The sequence below is a fragment of the Dermacentor albipictus genome, chromosome 8, assembly GCF_038994185.2.
Source record: "Dermacentor albipictus isolate Rhodes 1998 colony chromosome 8, USDA_Dalb.pri_finalv2, whole genome shotgun sequence".
Taxonomy (NCBI): Eukaryota; Metazoa; Arthropoda; class Arachnida; order Ixodida; family Ixodidae; genus Dermacentor; species Dermacentor albipictus.
Window position 1 is genome coordinate 115,674,791 of NC_091828.1, and position 23,539 is coordinate 115,698,329.

Below are 23,539 nucleotides of genomic sequence, written 5' to 3' on the forward strand. Positions count from 1 at the left end.
TGCGGAGTGCACAAGGTAACCGCAGCACCCGAGCAATCAGCCAGGGGTGTGGTGAACTGGATCTATCTCCAGAACAATATACAGGTAGATAAGGTCACTTATTTCTCACGACATATATTTCTCCATATTATGAATCCCTCTGATACCATTACCTGCCTCGACAAGTGAGCCTCCTTTCTTCTTATGACATCACCATCACTATCATCTTGATTAGTCAGAAGTCACTATGATTTGCAGGCAGAAACTGTTGAGTTTTCTTATCCTATATTATGATATAAGGGGTCCTGGAGGGGCGCCACGCAAGTGTCGACGAGGAATGCTCCTCGGGAGATTAGAAATGCTGCGCTTGCTGTTTCCTGCGTGTTTCTTTCGAATTTCACGAACGGATCAAGCTGTGGACATTCCTTGATTAGGGTATATGAACACGTTCGCTCTAGCTGGGAATTCATTGTTGCGAAGCATCTCCGCATAGTGGCAGCACCCACCTTTGGGTTAGAGTTCGCTTACGTCATGCCATGCATTCACGGGCAAGCCGCTACACCTCGTTTCAATCTCCTCGCAAAGACGCTTACTCGATGTCGTCTCGGCGTGGCCGAGCCCCACCCTTCCCAGCGCCGACCTATTAGTCCAATCCGCCCGAGGCATCGAGTTATCGAGATTCTTTTTTTTCTTTCTCTACCATTCCTCCTCCTTCCACAAGCGACTCCCGGGAAGGTCGGACTAAGCGATGACGGGGGTAGCAACGCAAGGTTAAACTGCAACAGAGCTGTTCCGCTAATGGAGTTTTTTCATAGCGTCCATGACAGCCGGCTACGATGCACGCGAGCACTTTACGGAATAAGGTGGCAGGCGTTGCGAAAGCGCTTTTAGAACACGGGACACCCGCCGCAGTGACCACGAAGTTAAGGCGTCTCGCTTCCGAGCACGAGCTCGTGGGTTCGAATCCCGACAGCTGCGGCAGTATTCCTTTGGGGGCAGAATGCAAATGCACTCTTGCATGGTGCTTTGGGTGCATTCAGGAAAACAATCCAGGAGGTAAAAGCTAACTTGGAGTCTGCCCTATAATGTGCCTCATAACTCACCCTGAAGTTTCGGCACGGCAAAATCCCGAATTTACTTAATACGGGAGAAGCCCGCGCATGTGAACAAGATCAGAAGTCACCGGAAAGTAGAGCCGCATTGTTGATAATTGTCTTGACGCTGCAATTTTGTAAAAAGAAAACATTGCGATCGTACGCAAGCAATAATACGATGCGCGCGCATACATGGCATTAAGTTCCTCTCTGCGCATGCGCAATCGGCAGGAACACAGCGCTCGCATGCGCTGTTATGATCGACCTGTCAGATGTGAGAAGCATTCAAACGCGCTTCCCCACGTCAACATAACTGCCCTCTTCTCCGAAACGGCGTCACCATTTTTCCCGTGATGACACAAAAGGATGGGGGAAGGGGAAGACATGCCACAAGGTCAAAACGGCGCCACCCCGTTCTCCACGAGCTGACACAAAAGGATAGAAGAAACCGAAGGTCAAGGCGACGTCACCCTTTTCCCCTGGGTGACAACAACGATGCCAAAAAGAAAGACAGGCGACAAGGTCAAAACGACGCCAACCCGTTCTCCACGACCTAACACAAAAAGATAGAAGAAACCGAAGGCCAAGACTTCGTCACCCTTTTCCCCGAGCTGACGCAAACGGACAGAAGTAACTGAAGGTCAAGACTTCGTCACCCTTTTCCCCGAGCTGACACAAAAGGGCATAAGAAGAAACCGAAGGTCAAGACTTCGTCACCCTTTTCCCCAAGCTGACACCAAGGATGGACAAAGGGAAAGACAGGCTCCGGAAGAAGACGGCAACGACCACAGGACCACCAGGGGTTTTTAATGCCATGCTGGCCTCCGTATTAAAAAAGGAACCACTCGAGTCTCAGATGAGAGCCGCATATATGTACCAATGAAGTGAATATACAATCTTTTCGATTTCTTTTTCATCATCACGACGCCCGGCTTCATCGTCGTTTCCTGATTCCTGCGGTGAAGACCCACCTCACCCAGCCGAGGTTGTAACAACTGGTTGGCAGCGACGGGATACTTCAGCATTCGTCATGGCTTCAGAAGAATGGTGAGCGCTTGACTTTACTTGAGAATTTGCCAAGCTATGGCTCGTGTGTTTTCTAAAACTGGAAATTAGTTTTGTACGTACAGGCTCCTGTTGAAAGCTTCCTGACGTCACAGCAGAGTAAGAAAGTCCTCGTTCGGGATTAACCATGGATGTAAGCAAGCGGAAAAAGCCAGAGTGGTTACTACAATGTGAAGAGCTGGGAATTGAGGTCGGGAAAAGTCAGAAAAGGCCGCAGCTTATTGAGGCTATTGAGAAGTGTGGGACTCTTGAGGACGAAACTTCTGAAGCATGGGAAGAAACAGAGAAACGGGCTGAGCCAGCTGAACAAAAACCCGCAGAAGAAAGCAAAGAGCTGAGAAAGCTGAAAAAAAGAGCTGCAGAGGAAATGCAGAAGGCTGATCAAATTGCTGTAGAAGAAAGGCAGAGAGCTGATCAACAGGAAGGTGCACAAAGAAAGGAACGAGAGGAACAGAGCGCTCACGAACAAAAGCTAAAGGGACTAGACGTGCAGCGGGATCTGGCCAAGACACGAGCTGGCCATGCAATCGACGAATAACATCTCAATAGGTGAAAGACGTCCAGGTGAAGCAGGAGTAAAAATAAGGGATCTCATGCTGTCGTACAAGGTAAACAATGACATGGGATTGTTTCTCGTTACTTTTGAACGAATCTGCGAGAAAAACGGGTTGACACTAGAGAGTTGGCCACAACAGATTCTGAGCATTCTTCCTGGTGAAGCAGCGGAAATAATTGCAAGGCTAACGAGAGACGACGCAGATAATTTTCAGAAAGTAAAAGTAGCGTTGCTAAGGAAATATCGGATCTAAGCGGAGGCTTTCCATAGTCGTTTTTGGGAGACAGCTAGAATGCCGGGTGAATCTTTTCAAGATTTCGCTTATAAGTTGAAAGTTAATTTAACTGAGTGGCTAAAAGTGGAAGACGCGTTCGATTATCATGACAAGGTTATTGAGTTAATCTGCATGGAGCAGTTCTACGGGTCCTTGGGCGAAGAGATGCGCATGTTTATTCAAGATATGTCGGGCGAAAAGGTCTTCGAACGTGCTACAGTGCTAGCAGATGAATTCACTTCACGTCGCGAATCCAAGAAAACGCGTGTCAGGACATTCACTAAATTCAGCAAAGAGGAAAACAAGCATCTCATTCACCACGAAAAAGCTGGAGGTGGCACAAAAGACGTGCAGCCCGGTAATTCAGGAGAGAATAACACCGCAGTAAAAGACGAAAGAAAAACAGAAAAAGTGTTTGAGGCTAGTGAAGCGGTCATCTGTTTGAGTTGCCAGGAGCCTGGACACCTTGCGACCGGCTGTCAGAAGCCTAGAATTACTTTTCCTTTCGTGAAAGGCAGCGATGACAACTTGACCCTCTTAGAACCCTACCTTTGAGACGTAGTAGTGAACGGAATGCCGTGTAATGTACATAGTGACTCAGCTGCGGCCATGAACATTGTCCACCCTGGGTTTGTGAAACCTGAGGATTGCACCGGGGAATATGCGTGGATCCGCCAGGTAGTCGAGAAGAATAGTGTTTGCTTGCCCGTAGCCAGCATGAAGATTGAAGGGCCGCTTGGGCTATTGCTGACTGAAGGAGCAGTATCGCCAAATCTGCCGAAACACTATCTCTACTTATTTTCAAATCACTCGGAGGTGCTGTTGAAGAAGAAGGGACTGAGTTTTGGCGACCATACGGTCCAAGCTCGCACGCGCTCAGAAGCTCAAGAGATCGCGGATGGGGTAAATCACGGCAACGAAGCCAAAAATATGCCTCGTGACAGTGACATTCATGAAGCACAGACATAGCTAGTGAAGTCAGGGAAAAAGGCGCTGGCGAGGAGGCATCCGGGTCAGTGAGAATACCGTAGCAAGGGCTAGTAGAGGAATAATTTGGCACTAACACATTCGGAAAGCTCTTCAGGCGAAGGTTGTTGAAGGAATCGCAACGGAAGGAGGGAGAGATTAGGTCGTGAAAGCAGAAACTAGGACTATACCGGAGGACGTTGCCTGCGGAGACGAGACCAGTTTAAACAGTCCCAAAAGGTTCAAGGAGGAGCTGAAAAATCCCCTCGTACCTCCGCACTTGGGCGACCTTCCAGAATCGTCAAAAGGAGAGGAGAATGCCAGGGCAGTCCAGCAGTGCAGGAACCCAACGCTCGGGAACTTCAGAGGCGCATTAGGCGATCACCTGGCATGAAAAAAAAATTGGTTAAGCAGCGCAAGATCAAGCGAGCCATGTATTCGGCTCAGCAAAGAATAGCGAAAGTCGCCACATGTCAGCCCGTAAGACAAGCGAACAGGCCATCACGCAGATCTTCAAAGGGCTCGTTGTGGCGGGTGAAGAAACGAAGGCGTCACCTAATAACAAATCAGAACGCGTCTCCACGAGTAGGGGTGTGACTGAAATGTTCACCGGGCGGATATATGCGTGTACGAACAGAACCACTCAGATTGTCACAGCAGTAGAATACGCAGCGAGAGTGAGGAGAAAGGGAGGCTGGCAATTCTTCCCGCGTTTACGGCCTCTTTTTCAGGGACGATAAAGCAAGGCGCGGGCACACAAAGTGGCAGACGACGACAGAGGGCCGCGTATGCCTGGCGCCCTTTGTTGTCTTCGGCGAGGCCCGAAGGCCTTCGGACAGCTATCCAATCGAGTGCGCATTAAGAGGTAATAATTGTCGAATTAGGCTCATCGATAAGTTTATTGCGTGTTGTAAGGGGCCCCTTTGCTTTTCTTGGAAGGCATTTTGTTTGTCCGTCTTGAATTTAGTATTAACGCTAGTGCAGGGTTTCAATGCGCTCTCTGTCTCTGAACAAACGTGGCTTTCTCGGAAAAAGGAAACACAAAAAACGTTAGGCATTAGGCTGGCTGAAATACGCACTAAAATCTGGTTTTCTCCGCGGTTAGTTTTCAGAAATCTCGAGCAAGAGCTGCAGGTACGATACTGATAAGGCTTTAATGGAAGAACGTGTGAACTTGGCAGTTCTCGTGGTTGCTTGGGTGCTCGCGGTTTGTTGTTGCCTTGCGCTGGGCGTGGTTTATTTCCAGAAGGTGTCACCAGGCGGGCCTTGGAACGATCGGCGGCCTGTTCGTCTGCCGGCCTGTTCGAGGCGCTTGGATACTGCAGCCCCTTCGAGACCTCCTGTGGCGGTGGACGGGCTGTTATGATCAACCTGTCAGGTGTGAGAAGCATTCAAACGGGCTTCCCCAGGCCAAAATATTTGCCCTCTCCTACGAAACGGCGTCACCCTTCTCCCGGAGCTGACACACAAGGATGGGCGAAGGGAAAGACAGGCCACAAGGTCAAGACGACGTCACCCTTTTCCTCGAGATGACACCGAGGATGGTCAAAGGGAAAGACAGGCTCCGGAAGAAGACGGCAACGACCACAGGACCGCCAGAGGTTATTTAGGGCCGTGCTGGCCCCCGTGTTAGACAAAGAACCGCTCGAGACTCAGATGAGAGTCACATCCATGTATCAATGAAGTGAATACAATCTTTTCTACTTTTCTTTCATCATCACAATGCCCGGCTTCGTCGTCGTTTCCTGATTCCTGCGGTGAAGACCCACCTCACCCCGTCGAGATTGTAACAGTGCGCATAACGCCATTGCATGCGCAACGTGCGCAGTACTAATGCTCCATAATATTTAGTGCTAGAAGTTCTATGCAGTTCTACATGAATATCTGTTTAGAAAAAGTGTACTTCAACGAAAGACGATACGAGCACTCAGTCACAATGACAACACAATTAAACCTCGACGATAACATATACAAGGTACGAAGCATTGTAACACAGCATGCTTTTAATGAAGTGTCCTGGTACGAACTCACTAACATTTAGCCATGTAGGCCCACGGACACGCGATTAATCCGTGCGATAAAGGCCAGAGAACAGCTGACGTTTTACAGAAGCCCACCGATTTCCGGTATATTGCAATTGCAGCTAAGCTCATTTTTATAAATAATTTTTTTTGAAAAAATTTCGCGAAACTATATATACATGCACTAGAGGCACGCAGCCAGTTTCTTTATTTAAAAACATAAAAAGAAACATCCCCTAGGTTGAACGCTATCGAGAAAATTCACATTTTTCTCCGCAATGTTGACCTAAAGTGTATGAGACCAGCGAATCCTTGGGGTCGCAGGCTGAAGGGAGCCACTGAGGACACTTTTGAATAAGGAGGTTTATACCACTCACTTCAAACACTGCGCGCACATTTGCAAGCGCTTAAGGCAGTGCATCAAAAGCAAAACTGCTGATGAAAATACCGAGATTGAAAGTGTTCCGCGTACATCTTGTAACAAGTTCCATTAGACATGCGCTCGAAACCATGTAAGCAGCGAGTGTCGTTTTTTCCTGTTTGTCTTCACTGTGTCCGTGTCAATGCACTGCTTCACCAGCAAGGTATGATGATCACTCACCAACTAGCCCAACTTTCCAGTTTACTGAATGCGCTGCAAGTTTGAATAATACGGGTAAAGAATCTCAGTAAATTGAGTTGGGAGGTAGCTCGCTCGGCGTGGTCTCGGTGCCAGTATGTCGTCGTGCATCGGTTTCGCTTCTGCCACTGTTTTTCTCTGTTGTACGCCAGTATTCAAGTAGCTGTACAAGTGCTTTACAAGTATGGTAGGCACGAAATAGTCGTTCCCAAACGTCACACTCCTGTATACACTCTTAAGCAAAATTACACCCTTTTGCCACACCAACGATAATCGTCATCTGTCTTGTCCGCATTTTCTTTCTTTAACGCGGCGAGCCCGGTACATCCCAGCAACGAACGGCATGGGCGTTATCACCATGACATAGCATTCCCGACGGGAAAGTAGCGGGCGCGGCGTTTTCAAGAAAGGAAACGCAAGCAAGGCAGATGACGATTATCCTTGTGTGGCAGAGATTCACCCCTAGCGGGTGTACCTTTGTCCAACACTCTTAAAATGGTTGCACCCTTTGGGGTGTATATTTGTCCCATAACAATAATCGTCATCCGCCTTGCTTGCGTTTCCTTTCTTGAAAACTCGGCTCTCGCTACTTTCCTGTCGAGAAGCTGCGTCACACTTATAAGGCGCATACCGTTCATGACTGGAAAGTACCGGGCTCGCAGCGTTAAAGAAAGGAAACGCGGGCAGCACGGATGACGATTATCGTTGTGGGATAAGATACGCCGCAAAGGGTTTAAATTTTTCTAAGAGTGAAGAGTGTAGCGACTTCTCGCACGGCGTCTACATTCTGTGAACTTGACAAAACTCACCGAAGAATGCGAAATTCCTAACCTGTTTTGCAGGCCGTGCGCTTTTCACGATGCTGAATCTGACGAATCAAATGTCGTGAAATCGAATTTCCAACATGCAGCTTTTACGACCATTTCGCCATGCGGTTAAGTGCTCGTGCTTTGCGGAATGCTTGCCGCACGCCAACGCCATTAGCTCAGTGTCCGCTAGACCTTGAATTGACGTGCGCCATTAATTTGCAGCGAGAGCGATAACACCGACAAGGAGAGATAACGAGAAGTCTGGCAAAAGCCCCGACGGCGACGTGGCCTGTGTTGCCGACACGCGAGCGTTTAAGATAAATTAATCGGGTTAGGGGTAACGAGTAGCGTGACCAAAGGTGATTAAAAAGGACCAACAAAACGACTGGACGATTTTTTGTCTTTTCTAACAGCACAGTGCCAGTGGCATTCCACAGTTCGAGGCTGAGTGTGGGACGATAAGAGGTGGTGAAGGACATCAACCGATGCTGTCGGGCAAGCCAAGAGTGTGATTCACCTGCGTGAGCCTACAATTCCTTATGAAGACTGAAGTTCGTTTAGCTTAGTAAAAAAAAAAAAGATTTAAACGGACATTATATAGGAGGACTATAGCCTGTTTTATGCAAGGGTGTCCCGATTAATTTTAGCCAATATTTAAGAGAATGCTCAATCATTCCAGGGAGGGTGCGGCTAAATACTTGTTGCTTAATAGATGCGGATGGGCTAGTTGGTGAGCCATGATAGTGAAGCAGCGCCGTTAAAAACTGTCACTTTCACGCACACATACAGGCCAACATTATCGAATGCCTGTTTTCGGCTGTTGTATGAAGCAAGTCACACAACATGTTTTTTTTTTGTTGTATTCACATAATCAGCCAAGCATAACTGACCAACATTTCGAGTATTCAAGGTGAAACTTTCAATAAGAAGGTTGTAGAGCGTTGTATGAAATATTCAGTTCAGCTGCTTTTACAATTTCCTACTTGCAAGGTAATAATTAATTTTTTGCATGTAAAGGAAAGCCCGCGAAGTATGAAAAAGGAGCTCGTGACATGACGGCTCGCGCGTCGCGATTCGCGAACAGCACATTTCGCCTGCACTGTAAAATAATTTTCAGCCTTAAAAGGGAAAAAAAGGGTGTAAATGTGTCTAACTCACAATCCAAGGGTGCCCGTTGTATAAATCACACCCTAAAGGTGTAAGTTATAGACACATTTACACCCTTTTTCATTTTTAAGGGCGTAAATTATTTTACAATGTGGTCGTTCTGCCGTTTGAAAAGGGACTGGGCTGCGACGCAGGCGTCGGCTGCAGGGTTTACGCCGGTGATGTGGCTTCCTCGCCGCGGTTCATGATAGCTATATGACCGGACACGGCACCACACCAGGCTAAATGCGCCGTTCATTCACGCACGATACGTTTGAGAGCATCGCAATGAAAAGCATGTCACGCGCTTTCTTTTTTTTTTCTCACATTTAGCGGGCTTTCTCTGGGAAGCATGAAAAACGATTACCATAAAAGTATGAAATTAGAAGGTGCCGAATCAGATGTACCTGAGAATGCTCTACAATTTTCTCATTGGAGGTTCTGTCTTAAAGTTAATACTTGCAAGGTCGGTAACTAATCTTCACTAAATATTACCACGTGTGTCTCTTAATTTTGGAGTGAAAAGCGTTATCGCGTGTAAACGCTCGCTCGAACCTACCACGATACCATCTTCACACTTTACGACCTATCGTATCGGGCAGAACAACGCGCATGACACCCCACGTTAGTTCTGTGCATGTTCAACGACAGCTTTTAAATGCCCGCCAAGCATGAAGCGATGGCTCTCCGTTCGTCGACCACCACCCGTTCGCGCAAATGCTGCTGTTACTGGACTAGTTCCTCTTGTTTATGTGGGGCACAAGTTCGCGCCAATAAACATTTATCCTGCTCCCCGCTCGGCTTCTGTAGTTACCAGCGTCGAGCACCACCTCAGGCAATATGCCACTAAGCACAACAGAAAAAAAAATAGCGTGACTTACTCCACAAAACAGACAACGACAACCACTTATTCGCGACCTCCTTTAGGGTGCTCCGGCCTAAATATTAAAGCGAAAACCTTACTGGCCGCGAACTTGCAATTTCGCAGTGACCGTGCTCCGAGGAGGCACATGACGTCACACGCGTTCCTCGTCGTTGCGTTCGCCTCCGCTCGCTTCGCCAGCTGCGTCGTATGCCTGATAACATGTCAGAGGATTGAAAAGGAGAGCTCACGTGCGCCGCAACCACCGTTGAGGCGGCAGTATGGACGGCGACAATTCTGATAAGCACGAGGAGGCCTGGAATAGACATCGGAACGAGATGAAGAGGAAACCAATCGCCCAGGCATCGCACAGAAAATTTGATCGTTTTACATTTGTTGACATTTAATTTTATTAACCACCGGTTACACCATGAAGAAATGGTGTTAAGGTCAGATTGGAGTAAAAAGGAATCATCTGGGTTAGTTATTCCACGATAAGTAACAGTCATCAGCATAAAGACAGGTGTTAGACGTCAATTTCTCCGGCAGCTCATTAATGTAAATAAGAAATAGAGGCCCAAAGTCAGCCTTGTGGCACACCGGATGTTACGAAACATGTTGGTGAAACGGAATTGTTGGCGGATACGAACTGAGTGCGTTTGTAGAGAAAGCATTCAATCCACTTAAGTAAATAAGGGTCAATGCTAAGTCTGCTTAATTTCAGGAGAAAGAGACGATGGCATACTCTGTCAAAAGCTTTTTCAAAGTCTAAAAAGATACAATCAATGGAAGAACCTCGGTCTAGAGATGAAAACAGGTCATTAGTAAACATGACTAGCTGTGTCTCACATGAAATTTTTTTTTTAGTGTACTACCTGTACCTGAACTACGTCTACCTGAACTGCCTGTACAACACAATTGGGCAGGTAGTTATAGTGCCAAGAACCGCCACTCGTACTTTCTGTGATGATCTTTTTTTTCCTTGTCGCAAACCTTCCCGTTCCCCGCTCTCCAAACAACTAATCTCGCACAGTCATCCCTATCGCTATGCGCCCTTGAAATCATCGAAGAACGACAGCTTCCCGTACGACAAAAAAGGAAGTTGACGAACTGCAAGTTCGGATGATTGGCATGTAGGAGCAGATGCAAGCGCAAATGATGCAAACACAGACAAAAATATCACTAACAGAGTCCTTACGCAGGCCACGATACTGCATATTCTGAGCCATATGAAACTGTCTGGCACGCTCTCCATGCACACACGGCACTGTAATGAAAGCCTCTGCGACAGATGCCCTGCCCTGAACAGGATCCTAAACGATGACGCGCCTACAGCGAAGTGCCCCTAATCCCTCACACCATGAACTACGATGGCGTCGCAAACTTGAAAGAAAAGAATATTGCTACGGCACAATATGTCGGATCCAACGCACATTCTGGAATCTATGCTTAGCAAAGCTTTCGTGAAGTCGCGAATGAAATGCTATAATTCTCCCGTTGCGGGTACATGCACCACAGTATGAAACCGTCATCATAATAAACAAATGGCGACCATCTGTTGGCTAGTATGGCCTAATAAAATCAGAATAAACAAGAGCGCCCATAATATTGGGACTGTAAATATACGGGTGGTCGGTCAAGAAAGGGTGGTCACGCTAACGCCAACCATCTCTTTCAGATGATAGCCGCGTGTTGAATGTGGTTCCGATTTCCATAGATGGCGTCTGTCCACAGCGGGGGATCGGCCAGCAAGCGTGTCTGTGCATTGATTATGACGATGATTACTCTACCACAGCACAAAGCCATAACGGGCGTTCTCCAAGTAGGGGGTGCACTCTAAGAAAAAAGAGAGTAAAAAGTGAGTCACGGCAACTTGACTCTCTTTTTTCTTCCGAAGACCCACTTTTACGCGAGTAGAGTCAGAAAACAAGAGTCAACATTTGCGCATGGGTCGTTTGACTCTCAATAGCACGCGAAGAGTCCTCGTGGAAAATCGCCATTCCTCTGATATTTGAGATGAGTCTGGCGAGAGAAAGATTTTAATGCAGGAGAAGAAATACCAGATAAACTCTTCTGTTTTAGGCAGGCCCTCGGGTTCCTGTCCTGGTTGTAATGCGGTGTATCATTCTTTCATCCTTGTCATGTTCTGCAATTACTTCGAACTCTATATATTGATTTTCCTTGACCATGTTTGTTGATACGTCGCACGCTTAAGCGATAGCTGGTTTCCTTTGCTAAGGAAGACCTGGATTTGCCACACTGGATTCTGACCATAAGTAAATCTAAAAAAAAGTATTGGCTACTAAAGAGAGCACAGCAACGAGATAACAAGTTCAGTAGGCGCCCTCAACAGTGTCGATTGTAAGTGTAATTTCGCGACTTAAAATTAAATTTTGAAGATTTAAGTTCAAAAATCAAGATCTTGTTATGAGGCGCACGGTAATGGAAAGCTGCAGATTTATTTTCAGCTGCTCGGGTTATTTAACGTGTACGGAATCCACGGCATACGCGCATTTTCGCATTCTGACCCCGTTGGAATGTGACTGCCGCGGTTGTGGTTGGACCCGTCACCTCGAGCTCAGCAGCGCAACACCAAAGCCACTGGGCTACCGCAGTGCGTTGCGTTCCGCGACCAGAAACAAATATTAGTGTACGCAACACTGCTTTGGAACCCCCTAGAAATATAAAAACAATAACACAGCAGTTTCACCCCAATGCTGCATGAACCACTGCACGAACTATTGCACGAACCAAGGTTCTTAGTTCCATCGGCTAAATAAACTGCAGTAAACATTCGCTTACTCCTGAAATTAGCAAGCACTGGGTCACGCGCGCACGTGCAAACATCAACAGATCTCACTCAATGACGGCGAACACTCGCTGTCACAGCGTTGGCGGGATGAAGGGCGCGAGCAGAGCGGAACGAACGCATCTGCTGCCTCTTCCTTCAAAGCGTCTCCGAAAATTTGCGCTATCTGAGCACACCCTTACCTCCCCCCCCCCCCCCCCCCCCCGCTCTCAGCTTTGCATCCATCGGAAATTATCTCCAAAACAGAGCGAGGGTGGCGCAAGACCGGGCTAGAGCAACGGCTAGAGGAGGAGAAGCGGGCTAAACTAGCGCCTCCCTCTCCCGGCTTGCGCGCGTTTTATCACGTGACCTCCTTAGATACTTGACTTGGGGCGCCCATCCAGCCCGGCTCAGCTTCGAACACTTCCTTTAACGCGCACAGTCAACGGCGCGGGATGGGATCTTATCGCACTTGACTTTATACGTACGCTCGCGGTAAAACCGACAAATATATTTCGATGGTTGTGCCCATATAACTGCTATCGCAAAATTCGCAATAAACAGAAAATTTTACTGAGGACCAACAACGCTGCTTCTCCACGTCGTGATACAGCGGTGAACGATATTTCGGGAAAATGTGTTGCTAAATCTCCGTCAAACACTACGCTCGCATTTGGTGACAGCGGAACGCAGTCGCAAGAAATTGTGGAGAAAATACCGGAGTTCTGGCAGCTTCAGGTGCACTAGATTATTCAGTGACGTCGGCGGCTTTGTAGTTATACCTTACATCAGAGCAAACTGCACTCGACAGAGATCAAGGGCAGCCGCACCGTTATAGCTAAGCAAATTAAGAACAATTACGCCGCGTCTTCCCACTTCGAGCACGCTCCGACAGCCCAACGATAGATATTTCAAACGTAACCGCACTCGGACGAGCAAATTTTGCTTCTGCGAAGTGAACGTAGCTGGTATTTGAAGACGCGTGTTAAATTTACGGCTGTTTCATTCGTGAGTATTACTTACGTGACGTAAAATTATCAGTGAGCAAAACAGTTTTTGTTTCAACGCAAGGAAAGAAAACCGAAACTAGTTGTGCGGATTCAAATGATCCAAAGCCGAAGCCGTCAATAGTATGACGCCATTTTTCAGTTGTGTTGCAACTCGCGCGAGTACGTTGTCGTCGAGTGGTGGTTCTTGATTCTATAGAGTGGTTCTGATAAGCGCTGCGTTAGGGGCGACTGCAACCAGGCGTTGCGGCAAGTTACGGTGGGAACTTCTGTCCGTGCTGTGTGATTGCGACGAGGACGACTGCCGCCAGCAGCGGCGTGTCGCCGATTTCGTCTTTGCCGACATCGAGCAAGTGCAACAAGCGCCGGAAGTTTTGCGTTTTGCACTGCATTTTCCTTGTGATATGAGAGATCGCAACGCAGAGACGACCAGATGCATACGAAAGACTACCAGCGGAGAGTGACCTGTGCCATATTTCTCTTAACCTCTCAGGTAAGCATATCAGCTTTTGTTCCGAGTTTACAAACGGCGCGTAATCGCCCCTTCCGGCACGGCTACATTTTGCGCCACGTTTCTCTTGGCAGTTCACAGACGTTTCTTAAGCATGCGTGGGCGTATGTATGCGAAAATACTACTGGCAGACGGAAGCCTCAGGAGAGCATCTGAAATTATAGCAAAGCTGTACTGCCATAGATAAACACCGTTCTTAACGACTCCAATGACGAGTGGCCTGTCGCATCGAAAAATCCGTAGAATACCAAGTACTGCGTAACTTGAAGTGTAGTGTGACCAGTGTGACTTTCGCTGGCGAAGACAGGTTGTCGAAAAAACAGTAGTCTATTCTGAAGATTTACTAGCGCTTTAGGTATATTACCGCGAATAATAAAAACGCTACCACGCTGTATGGCAGTGTCAGGCGATGTGGCAGCACAGATATTTTTGTAGCAGTAAGGCGACTGCATGCACGAGCGAACAGACACAACCCTTTAAAAGCGCTGAAACAGAACAAATTTAATGTGCATTTGGCGTCAAGTCGGAAACACATTGGCTTATAGTATAAGCCGATGTATAATGCTATTATTTTTTATGTCATCTTTATTTTCACGGTTGTAAATATTTAAAAGCATGAATTTGCTGCAACCTTTATATAGTAAATCCTACTAGGCGCACAAAACCTGGCTGTGTTGTGTAGAGAATTTTTGCTATTACTACTCGATTTTCTATTTATATGAGTCCGGTGTTTTATGAAAAAGAGGGTCTTTTTATTTGTAGTCTTATGTTAGTGCAGATATTTGGCAAGCAGAAATGAGTTGGTTGCAAAGTTGTACCTCCCGGTCAGCTGCACATGAACCCAAGTTTATCCTGTCTTGGCTATTGTAAGGTGCATATAACAATTTTAAGTATACACAGCCGTAGTTGGCTTTGTCACTGTAGCGTATTTCGTAAAAGTAGAATGCTATGATTATTTTACTGTTTTCATGCGGAAGTACCTTTTTTTCTTGTACCAAGAAACGCTCACATCATTGAATGAAATGAGGTGTGGTGTATTTTTCTAATTTAATAAGGGAAATTTCGTCTGCGGTGTATCAGAGATTAGTTTACTTTCTTTTACTAAACAATGCATTATCTCCTCTGCTACTGCTGTTGTTCTGTGTATCTTTGTAATTTTGAAATGTACTTTATTTTAGGTATTCAAGAAATGGCAACATCCAGAAGACGCCATGTTATCCAGCACGTTATGGGTGAGACAGATCGTAGCAGGCACTTTTGCATATCTCTTTAGCATATGATAATATTTATTTTCATTTTTGTGTCCACTTTCCTGGCCTTTTTCATTTCAGCATTATTGTGCAAAGGGTAATACTTTTACATCTAGATAGAGTAATCGTCCAAAAGAGAGAGACATGGCTGTAGGAGACGACACACATAAGCCTCCTTTGTCCGTATCTCTATGTTGCGCAGTTACTCTCATTATCTACCAACAAGCACAAATTCTTCATCAGCTACATTTACTATTTCTCTGTTATTACAATTTAATTGATACAACAGTGAAAGTACAGAGGTTCACAGGAAGACAGACTTGAAATGATAAGAGCCGTAGAACAAGGAGCATCGCTGGAGCCATTGTTTCGACAAAGAAAAGGAGATAAGTTTTCTTGCCAAACATTGGCTCCAGTAAAATTTTTTGTTCTATCACTATTTACGATTAAAAGACAACATTAGTGCTCTTGCTGAAGTATTATGCATTATGGAATAAGAATTTGCAGGGTTAAATGTCAGGAACGTGAAATTTCTTGTGTATTTTAATGCTACAGCGAAAGCCAGAAAAACAAGCTGTAGAGAACCACATTGTTATTTGTCACTACCCGGTTTGGCCAGCTTCATTCAGAGCTTGCACTTTGTTGCATTAATGACCACTGGAATTCATTAATTGAATTGCTTCGTGATTTACTTATATTCAGAGATATTGAACTTGTTTTAATGCAGCTTAACATAGTGCATGTAAAAAATATACAATGACATTTTAAGAGGCTTCCAGTTGACTAGCAAATCACTTGATGGTATGTGCTCAGGTTACCATTGAGCTTCCACGCACAAATCGGATGCACATTTTTTTTTCATTGCTTGGATTTTCATAAACATAAGTACCATTTCTTCTTTGTCGATGTTCTAGTTGTGTTGTAGGACCTAACTGTTTACATTTATTTGTATTGGTATCCATGTTACACAGACAGCTGAATTTTTCTTGTAAACTGTGACATGTTAGGACTAAGAGCGTTTGTGCAAATTTGCTGCAGGTACACTCTGGTGGCTCCCGCCCCTGCATCCTGCGACCACCGTGTCCTCACTATGTTCCCTAGGGAGTTCAAAGCCTTTGGCGGCTCCTGCCACTGCGTCCTGCCACCACCGTGTCCTGACTACGTCCACTAGGGAGTTGGCAGCCTTCGTGATGATGCCAAGCAGGCTGGAAGCTGACAGAAAGATCGAGGTAAATACATATAATTAAGTGGCAAATTTTTGAGTGAAGTGGCTTGTAGCCACTCAGCAATGAAAGAATTAACTTCGAAGCAGTTTAGACTCCCTGGTATCGGTGCACGAATGCTCAAGTCCATCCATTTTGCCTTAGCCGCCAAGAGGCTATGCGGATTAGACGAAATGCGATGCAAATTTTGAAACTAGTAGGAGACCACTTGTACAATTTTTTTTCTTGCTTGACACAAAACTGCTTTGATAAAGCTTTAGCAATTTAAAAACAATACAGTGTACTTTCATACATGTTATTGGGCATAAATTAGGACTGCCTCAATAGTAAGTATGCCGATAAACTTACACCAAAACTGACTTTTTTTGCTAGTTCATCCTCATCTCTGTGCACTGCTGCATAATTTATCTTCCTGAAACCAGTTTTTGCATGCAGCACAAGTCCTAAATATGTGGATTACATAAATTTGCAGCTTTTGCTGTAAGCGAGTTCTATGAAAATAAAATTAATAGGCCATTTTGTCCATTTTTAATGACCCATAATAAACTGAGCAGTGGCTAATAAGCAGTTCAATTTTTGGTGTAAGGCCTCTCTTTATTGTCCTGAAAAATTTGGCCCCCTTAATGAAAGAACCAATTTTTTAGCTATGCCTTTTAGGATGCATAGTTTGGTGCGTTACAGAAGTATTTCTTGAAATTAACATTTGTCCTATATTGAAGGGCCTCCAGTTTTTCGAAAAGAAATTTCAATTGGTCGTGTGCTAGGTCGGGACAGCTCGCATGAAATAGTCTACTTACAGAAATAGGGAGGGCCATACCCGCCGTGGTTGCTCAGTGGCTATAGTGTTGGGCTGCTGAGCACGAGGTCGCAGGATTGAACCCCGGCCACGGCGGCCGCATTTCGAGGGGGGCGAAATGTGAAAACACCCGTGTACTTAGATGAAGGTGCACATTAAAGAACATCGGGGGGTCGAACTTTCCAGTGTCCTCCACTACGGCCTGCCTCATAATCAGAAAGTGGTTTTGGCACGTAAAACCCCATTATTTGAATTTTTTTAGGGAGGGCGCAGTACACTCGACTTTATGTTAAGATACTATTACTGATCTACAAAAGACGGAATGAAACATTCCATCCTATAAGCAGCTCTTCACATTCATTTACACTTTTGCACATCTGTATACCTCAAGCCTGGTGACCTGTGTCTGTTTTCATTATCTGCTATGTGCTGATGGTAAACTTCAGGTTTGCCCTATGATGGAGAATATTTTGTTGCTTATAGATATGGATCTGTGTTTTTCAGGTTGCCTCGAAATTTTACCCAAGCCGTGCCACACACTTGGGCCAGGCCTCTTGCAAACGACGTATAACCAGGCTCAACGCATGATGTCGAGTGAGTCCGGAGATCGAGGCAACCTGCTGTGCAACCAGCGTGCAACCTTTGGTGACCCTCAACATGTTCCACCTATTTCACAGCTGCACACAGCTTCCACCTATCCAAACCGCATCACCAGCTGTGGTCACTCATCGAACCATGGATGAATGTTGGGGTGGAGTGATTTGAAGAGACATCCTTTTTGTCTCTTCAAATCCTTAGCAAATACTTGTGTTATTATAATTAATATGTGTCTTTAGTGCCTAGTTTTTAATGGTTCCTTTCTGTTAGAATTCTTGCCATCGATTCCTGCTATTATAATGTATGTCTGTCTTTATGCACAGTGTTTCATAGTTCTTTTGTACTTGTCTATGTAATTGATAGGTTCATACTTCTTGTTATACAGAAGGCTAAAATGCAAACTTACGGCATTTTTTTTCTTCCTTTTGATAATCTACAGCACTGCAAAGTGTTCAAGAAATGTAACCCAACGTGGGCTCTGGTGCAGGAAAAATTTAAGAGCAATATAGAGTACTTATTTCAAACACCCATTATTTTTGGAAAAGTAAAGAATATAGGAGCACAAAAAAGAAAATATTAAACTAGAGAAACATGAGTTCCCCTCATAAGTCTGATAATAATGTGACTTCCCTTCACTGCAAAGATACCAGTAATATACTCGCATACAAGGTGTGAAACACAAAAGCTATGATGCCCTTGGCATTTCTCAGTGCCTATTTGTCACACTGACGAATGTCAAAGGCATCGTAGGTTTCATGTACACATTGGTTGTGTTACACTTTTGAGTATTGCATTTCTCAAACACAAAGGTTTACAGCAGTGCTTTAAATAGCAAATGCATTTCCTAATTTATTAGTGCAAGAGGAACAGTACAGATCATGTAAAAATTATTTTACGGACTATATGTCCATGGATGCACGCTTCTGATGACATAGCAGTGACGTGGTCGTGGGATGAATGACTTTATTTCAGATTTAAATATTGGCTTCCAGGTCTGGGTTAGTCTCCTACACTGAATAGTCTAGGTCAGAGCCCATTTACTAGAGAAAGTGAATTAAACTAGGAATTATAAACATCAAAAGATCTTGTTTAGGAAATTAATGTGACAATCAGCAAGGTTCATTGGGCATTCATTTCCAAATTTGTAGGATATATTTTATGACTGGTTTCATTATTGTGAGAACAAATATTTGTTTATTGTCGCACTAGAGTTGGCTGCCCCCATTTGTATACAACCCCTTTACAGGCTAAAAATTCAGTGTGTTACCCTATTTACTCGGTCTTCACCACTATCCTAATATGGCACGTTTCCGCTAAGGGTGGGCGAATATCTTAGCTGCGTTACAAACGTCGGCGAATGAATAGGGTACACTTCTAACGTATCACTGTAAACGTGGCTGCTATCATTGCCACTCGCGATTTGTTGCATGCCCACAAGTGCAGACGAGAAGAAACGAAAGACGCCTTTTTTGTTGTTTTTGTTGACCACAACCATTACAAAGCCTACACATATAAAAGCAAGTTTGGTTGTAGCTTTTTTTTTGTCATATAAGTGCGGAAAGTGATGGAAGGAAGGAAATGGGGCATCTGCTTAAGAATGTTTGGTGCGTGCAGACTGCTTGGTTTGTCTTGAAGAGTTGTTCGCATAGCATTTGACAGATGGTAAGCGCGATCATTATTAGCTAGACTTGGCACATGACATATCGCTGCGGCAAGTTTGGGGTGCAATCTTACACGAGAAATAAAAAAATCGAATTTTGACATCAGAATTTAGGGGTGCGATCGTTACGCGAGTGCGATCATTATGCGAGTAAATACGGTATTAGATTGTTTTGGTTTTGCGCACTCAATATTAAGGGATGCAAATGGTGACATACAACAGAATGCAAAAATGACTAATGAATGCAAGCAGGGCGTGGGGCTTTTTAGGCAGATGCGTGCGTGTGCTATTTATAAAGCTCCCCATGGTATCCCTGAAGGCATTTTCTAACACTTTGGTAGAAAACACTGACACCCACTTATTAAGGGGAAATACTCCTCAAAACAACTTTTTTATATATTTGTACTAGAGATTTGAATATACTGTCATTCATAAAGTTTTCTATTAGATTTGAATTGTCATTGATTTTTGTGTAGCTGCTGTTCTTTAGTTATGGTCCTACACAGTGGCAAAATATTCTTGTGGGCACTTTCCTGTGTATAAAATTTTCAGAAATAGCTTCATGCTGTATCTTATTTAGCTAGTTATATACTGCAAAGTGATGACACCTATCGAAACGGCTTGTACAATTACTGGAACTATGCAAAAAATATTAGGCCACATTAAATCATTTTACAGATTACAATTTCAATTAGATATCAGCATTCTGCATATTTTGAATAGTATGTATGCCAAATTTCGTTAGTATAGGACAATTATAAGTGCATAAGGTTATTGTCATGCTATTGTGAGAAAAAGTTTTTGAAGTATATTCTATTTTTTTTTCACAATAGCATGAGAAGTATGCAAGATTAGTAGTCAGGCCTGTCTGCCTGCCTACTAATCTTGCATACTTCTAGTAACTTTACATGCTGTTTGAATAGATATTGGCACTTTGCAGTCTACAAAGAGCTGAGTTAGCTGCAGCACACTGCTTTTTGTGAAAATTTAATACACAAGAAAGTGCTTGCAAATATGACTATGTATTTTGTTGTTGTGTAGGACGTAACTCGAGAAGCAGCTAAACAAAAACTAATGGAATGTATAAAATCTGCATGAAGAACTCTACAATTGGCTCTCTTTTCAGACCTCTAGTACAAATAATAAAAATATTTCGAGTAATATTCCATCAGCAAAATGTTCCCCTTGCTACAGTGACCTACAACATAGCGACAAAAGTTTAAGGGAAGTCCTCTTGTCAAAGCGACTCTGGGCTGTCTTCCCAAGGGCTTCTGTTAAAGACTGCATTTTCCTGCATTTGTCAGGAGAGCAATACAAAAATGTTTGTGAATGTGGAAATGGTATTGGCACACTAACAGAAAAAAAGACAGTTCCGTGAAATGTAGACATGATTATAACTTTGTTCAACATTTACATTCCGACTGCATATATTTATTTTGTGTTTTGTACTGAGTGTTTCAGCGGTGACTGCCGCTAATTATTGAACATAACTGCTTCATGACAGTGACTAACAGAAATTTATAGCAGTGGCAGGCATTAGAATTACAGTACTCAATGACGTCTACTTTGTAAGAACTCAGACTAGCACCAGTTCTGAGATACACATACCCAAAAGGTAATGATCAAATAGATTTCTCTTTCACACAGAATTGTCCCACAAGGCTTACAGAACTCATTGTTTGTCATCTTGTACAAGCAGATTATGCGCCAGGTGTAATTTATGCTCAGTAAATACATAAATCAGTCATGCGAGGTGTCTCACTTTAGGTTGCAAGTTCGAACTTCTTTTAATCTTGCTTGTTTTTATTTTGTTTCCTTTGTGAGCATGAGTGAGTTGGTGACCTTGGCACATATTGTCAAAACTGCTTCTTCATCACTGGGAATCGCAAAATTTCATTTACACATGAAATTCCCAGTTACTGATATGGTAGGCTTCAAGCTTAATTCCCTTATCTTTCATATGTTTATCTACCAAGTAGTTTTATCGTTCATTGAAACATATCCATGCAATGCAGAGTGGGCACCCAAATTATAAATATCTGTTCTTGCTTTCTACCCTGCTCTGTTGTTTTCAAAACCTAGCATTGGTGCAATGGCCTGTCTGCACCTGCAGAAAAGTAGTGAAGTGGCTAAAGTTAAAGGTCAACAACATAATTAAGATACAAAGCAAAAATATAAGTTCGCAATTGTCCCCCATAACCAGAGTTTTGCTTAGAATTTAAAAAAAATGGACATCCTGCTCGGGTGTGAGAGTTGCTTTGGGCACCAAGGGGACTACGTAGCACCTGTGCTAGTGTACAGAAAGCAAAAAAAAAAATCACTCCAGATTGGAGTGGCAGCAGAAAGTTAGGCACAGATGTTTTATTTCACGCGCCATTGATGTGGCTTATCAACTGCTCCTGTTGTATGGGAACGCATACATTGGCAAGACAATCCTTAGCGGGACACCAGAAAAAGGTAGAAATAAATAAAATCGAGAACAGGTATTCACACTTGGTTGCACACAGTGTATTATCTGGAAGTGTTTCACTCTACAAAAGACTACTGTGATAGATAATCATAATGACAAAGACAAAAGAATTAAAAGAGGTATGTGTCAGTCATCCGTCCGTGACCTCCAGTGTTTATAGAAACACTTCTTTCTGTATATGTGCCAAGCCGTAGGGAGGCTTTATGTAATTCAGTCATGCTTGCTTAGTTAAAGATTGGAATAAGGGAAATCACAAGAACCTTGTATGAGTGATTTGTAAATGTGGCACCTAATGTAACTTATTCATGTATGGGCTGAGGATAGATTACAGCCAGTGCATAATGTGCTCTTACAGGATAACGTGTGATGAGTAAAAGAAGCCTTCCTCACATCTTCCTCTTTGTTTCTTCTGGATCTTTGTGCACTATGTGTATTGTTACAGCTGCGTGCATGTAGCTGAGTATAGTTTATGTGTTCTGCTTCCTTCCTTGTCCTCATAATTCTTGCGCCATCTTTGCCGTAACAAAATACAGCTACCTGTGCTACTTATTTTGTCAATGTGTTTGCATTATGGAAAGTTTTGTATTAGCGGTTATTTCTACCTGTGAAATTATCTGTCAGCTATTATACTTAGTCTTGCAAAAGTATGTTTCTAAACATAAATAAATGATCAGTATAAATGTTGCTGTATTTATTTTTGTAATTTTGTCAGTTATGAAATTTTTATACACTGTTGCATGTTGTATGACAGAATAAAATTGATGCACAACTTTTTAATGTGGTGTTTTTCAGATCAATTTTCATCTCACGCTAACATGCACAAATTGTGTGGGAAAAAGTGCCAACAAGAGTACCATAAGGTAAGACAGCTGTTTTTACTGTTAGATTGGATTATCAATTGCCAACCAGTTGTTTTTAACAAGCATAGTATAATGCATAGATAATGTAATCTAAGTTGGAATGTTGTTTTTATTGCACTTCATTATGTGGGTCTCATTTGCACATAAGTGCAGCCTTTCTTATTTGTTATGTGTAGCTTACTTGCTTAGAATGTTAAGTCGTAAGTTTAGAACAGGGAAATAGGTTGAACTTATAAATCTTTTGACATATTATAAGAGACTTGTGCGGTGGTGAATTAAACTTCTACATGAGTTACATAATATTTTGGGGTCTCATCAAGGTTCTCAGTGGCATTCCAGTGTCATGCATATGCAGCTGCAGGCTACATATTGGATTTTGCTTTTGCTACATTTTGCTTGGTTGGCTACTGATTCCAGTTTAATAGTAATGAGAACTGTCTTGCTTTCATGGTGATTCTGTGCTGACTGATATATTTGAATTTTCCAGAAGACAATAACAAAGATTGATGAAATATTAACTTTTTCTTGCGAGCCTGCCATGTGCTTTTTGACATGTTTACTGTGGATTCTTTGTTATCCTATGTTGTCTTTTCACAGTAGTCTTCTTGAGAACTAGCCGTAGTCGTGTGTACTTACAGCAAGAGTAGACACATTTTGAAAAGCGGCTCGACACTGCCATCCAAGAGTGAAACGACTTACATGGATCAGTTGCTTTACTTTATTTGCAAGAGACCGGCACCACGCACTAAGGGTAACTTGACACACACTGCTGGAGTCATCAGACTCATCTAGAATAGTTACCGGAATCATTCTTGCAGTGTTCATGTGACACTTTATCTTGAGTCGTCTGACTCATCTAGAATTGTTAACCGACTCCCTCAGCACTAGTCTTGTAACCCCTTTGAGAGAGTATAGGCGACTACTACAACAGAGTGTGCATGACTATTGTGTGCGGAGTCACGCAAACACCTTCTATGGAGCACAGA

At 43.9% G+C, this 23,539-nt stretch overlaps 1 long non-coding RNA gene across 1 annotated transcript in view; it reads right to left on the bottom strand.

Annotated features, from left to right (window-relative positions):
- Positions 1-23,539, bottom strand: part of LOC139049060 (uncharacterized) — a 286,618-nt gene that overhangs the window by 81,735 nt on the left and 181,344 nt on the right. The window lies entirely within an intron of this gene.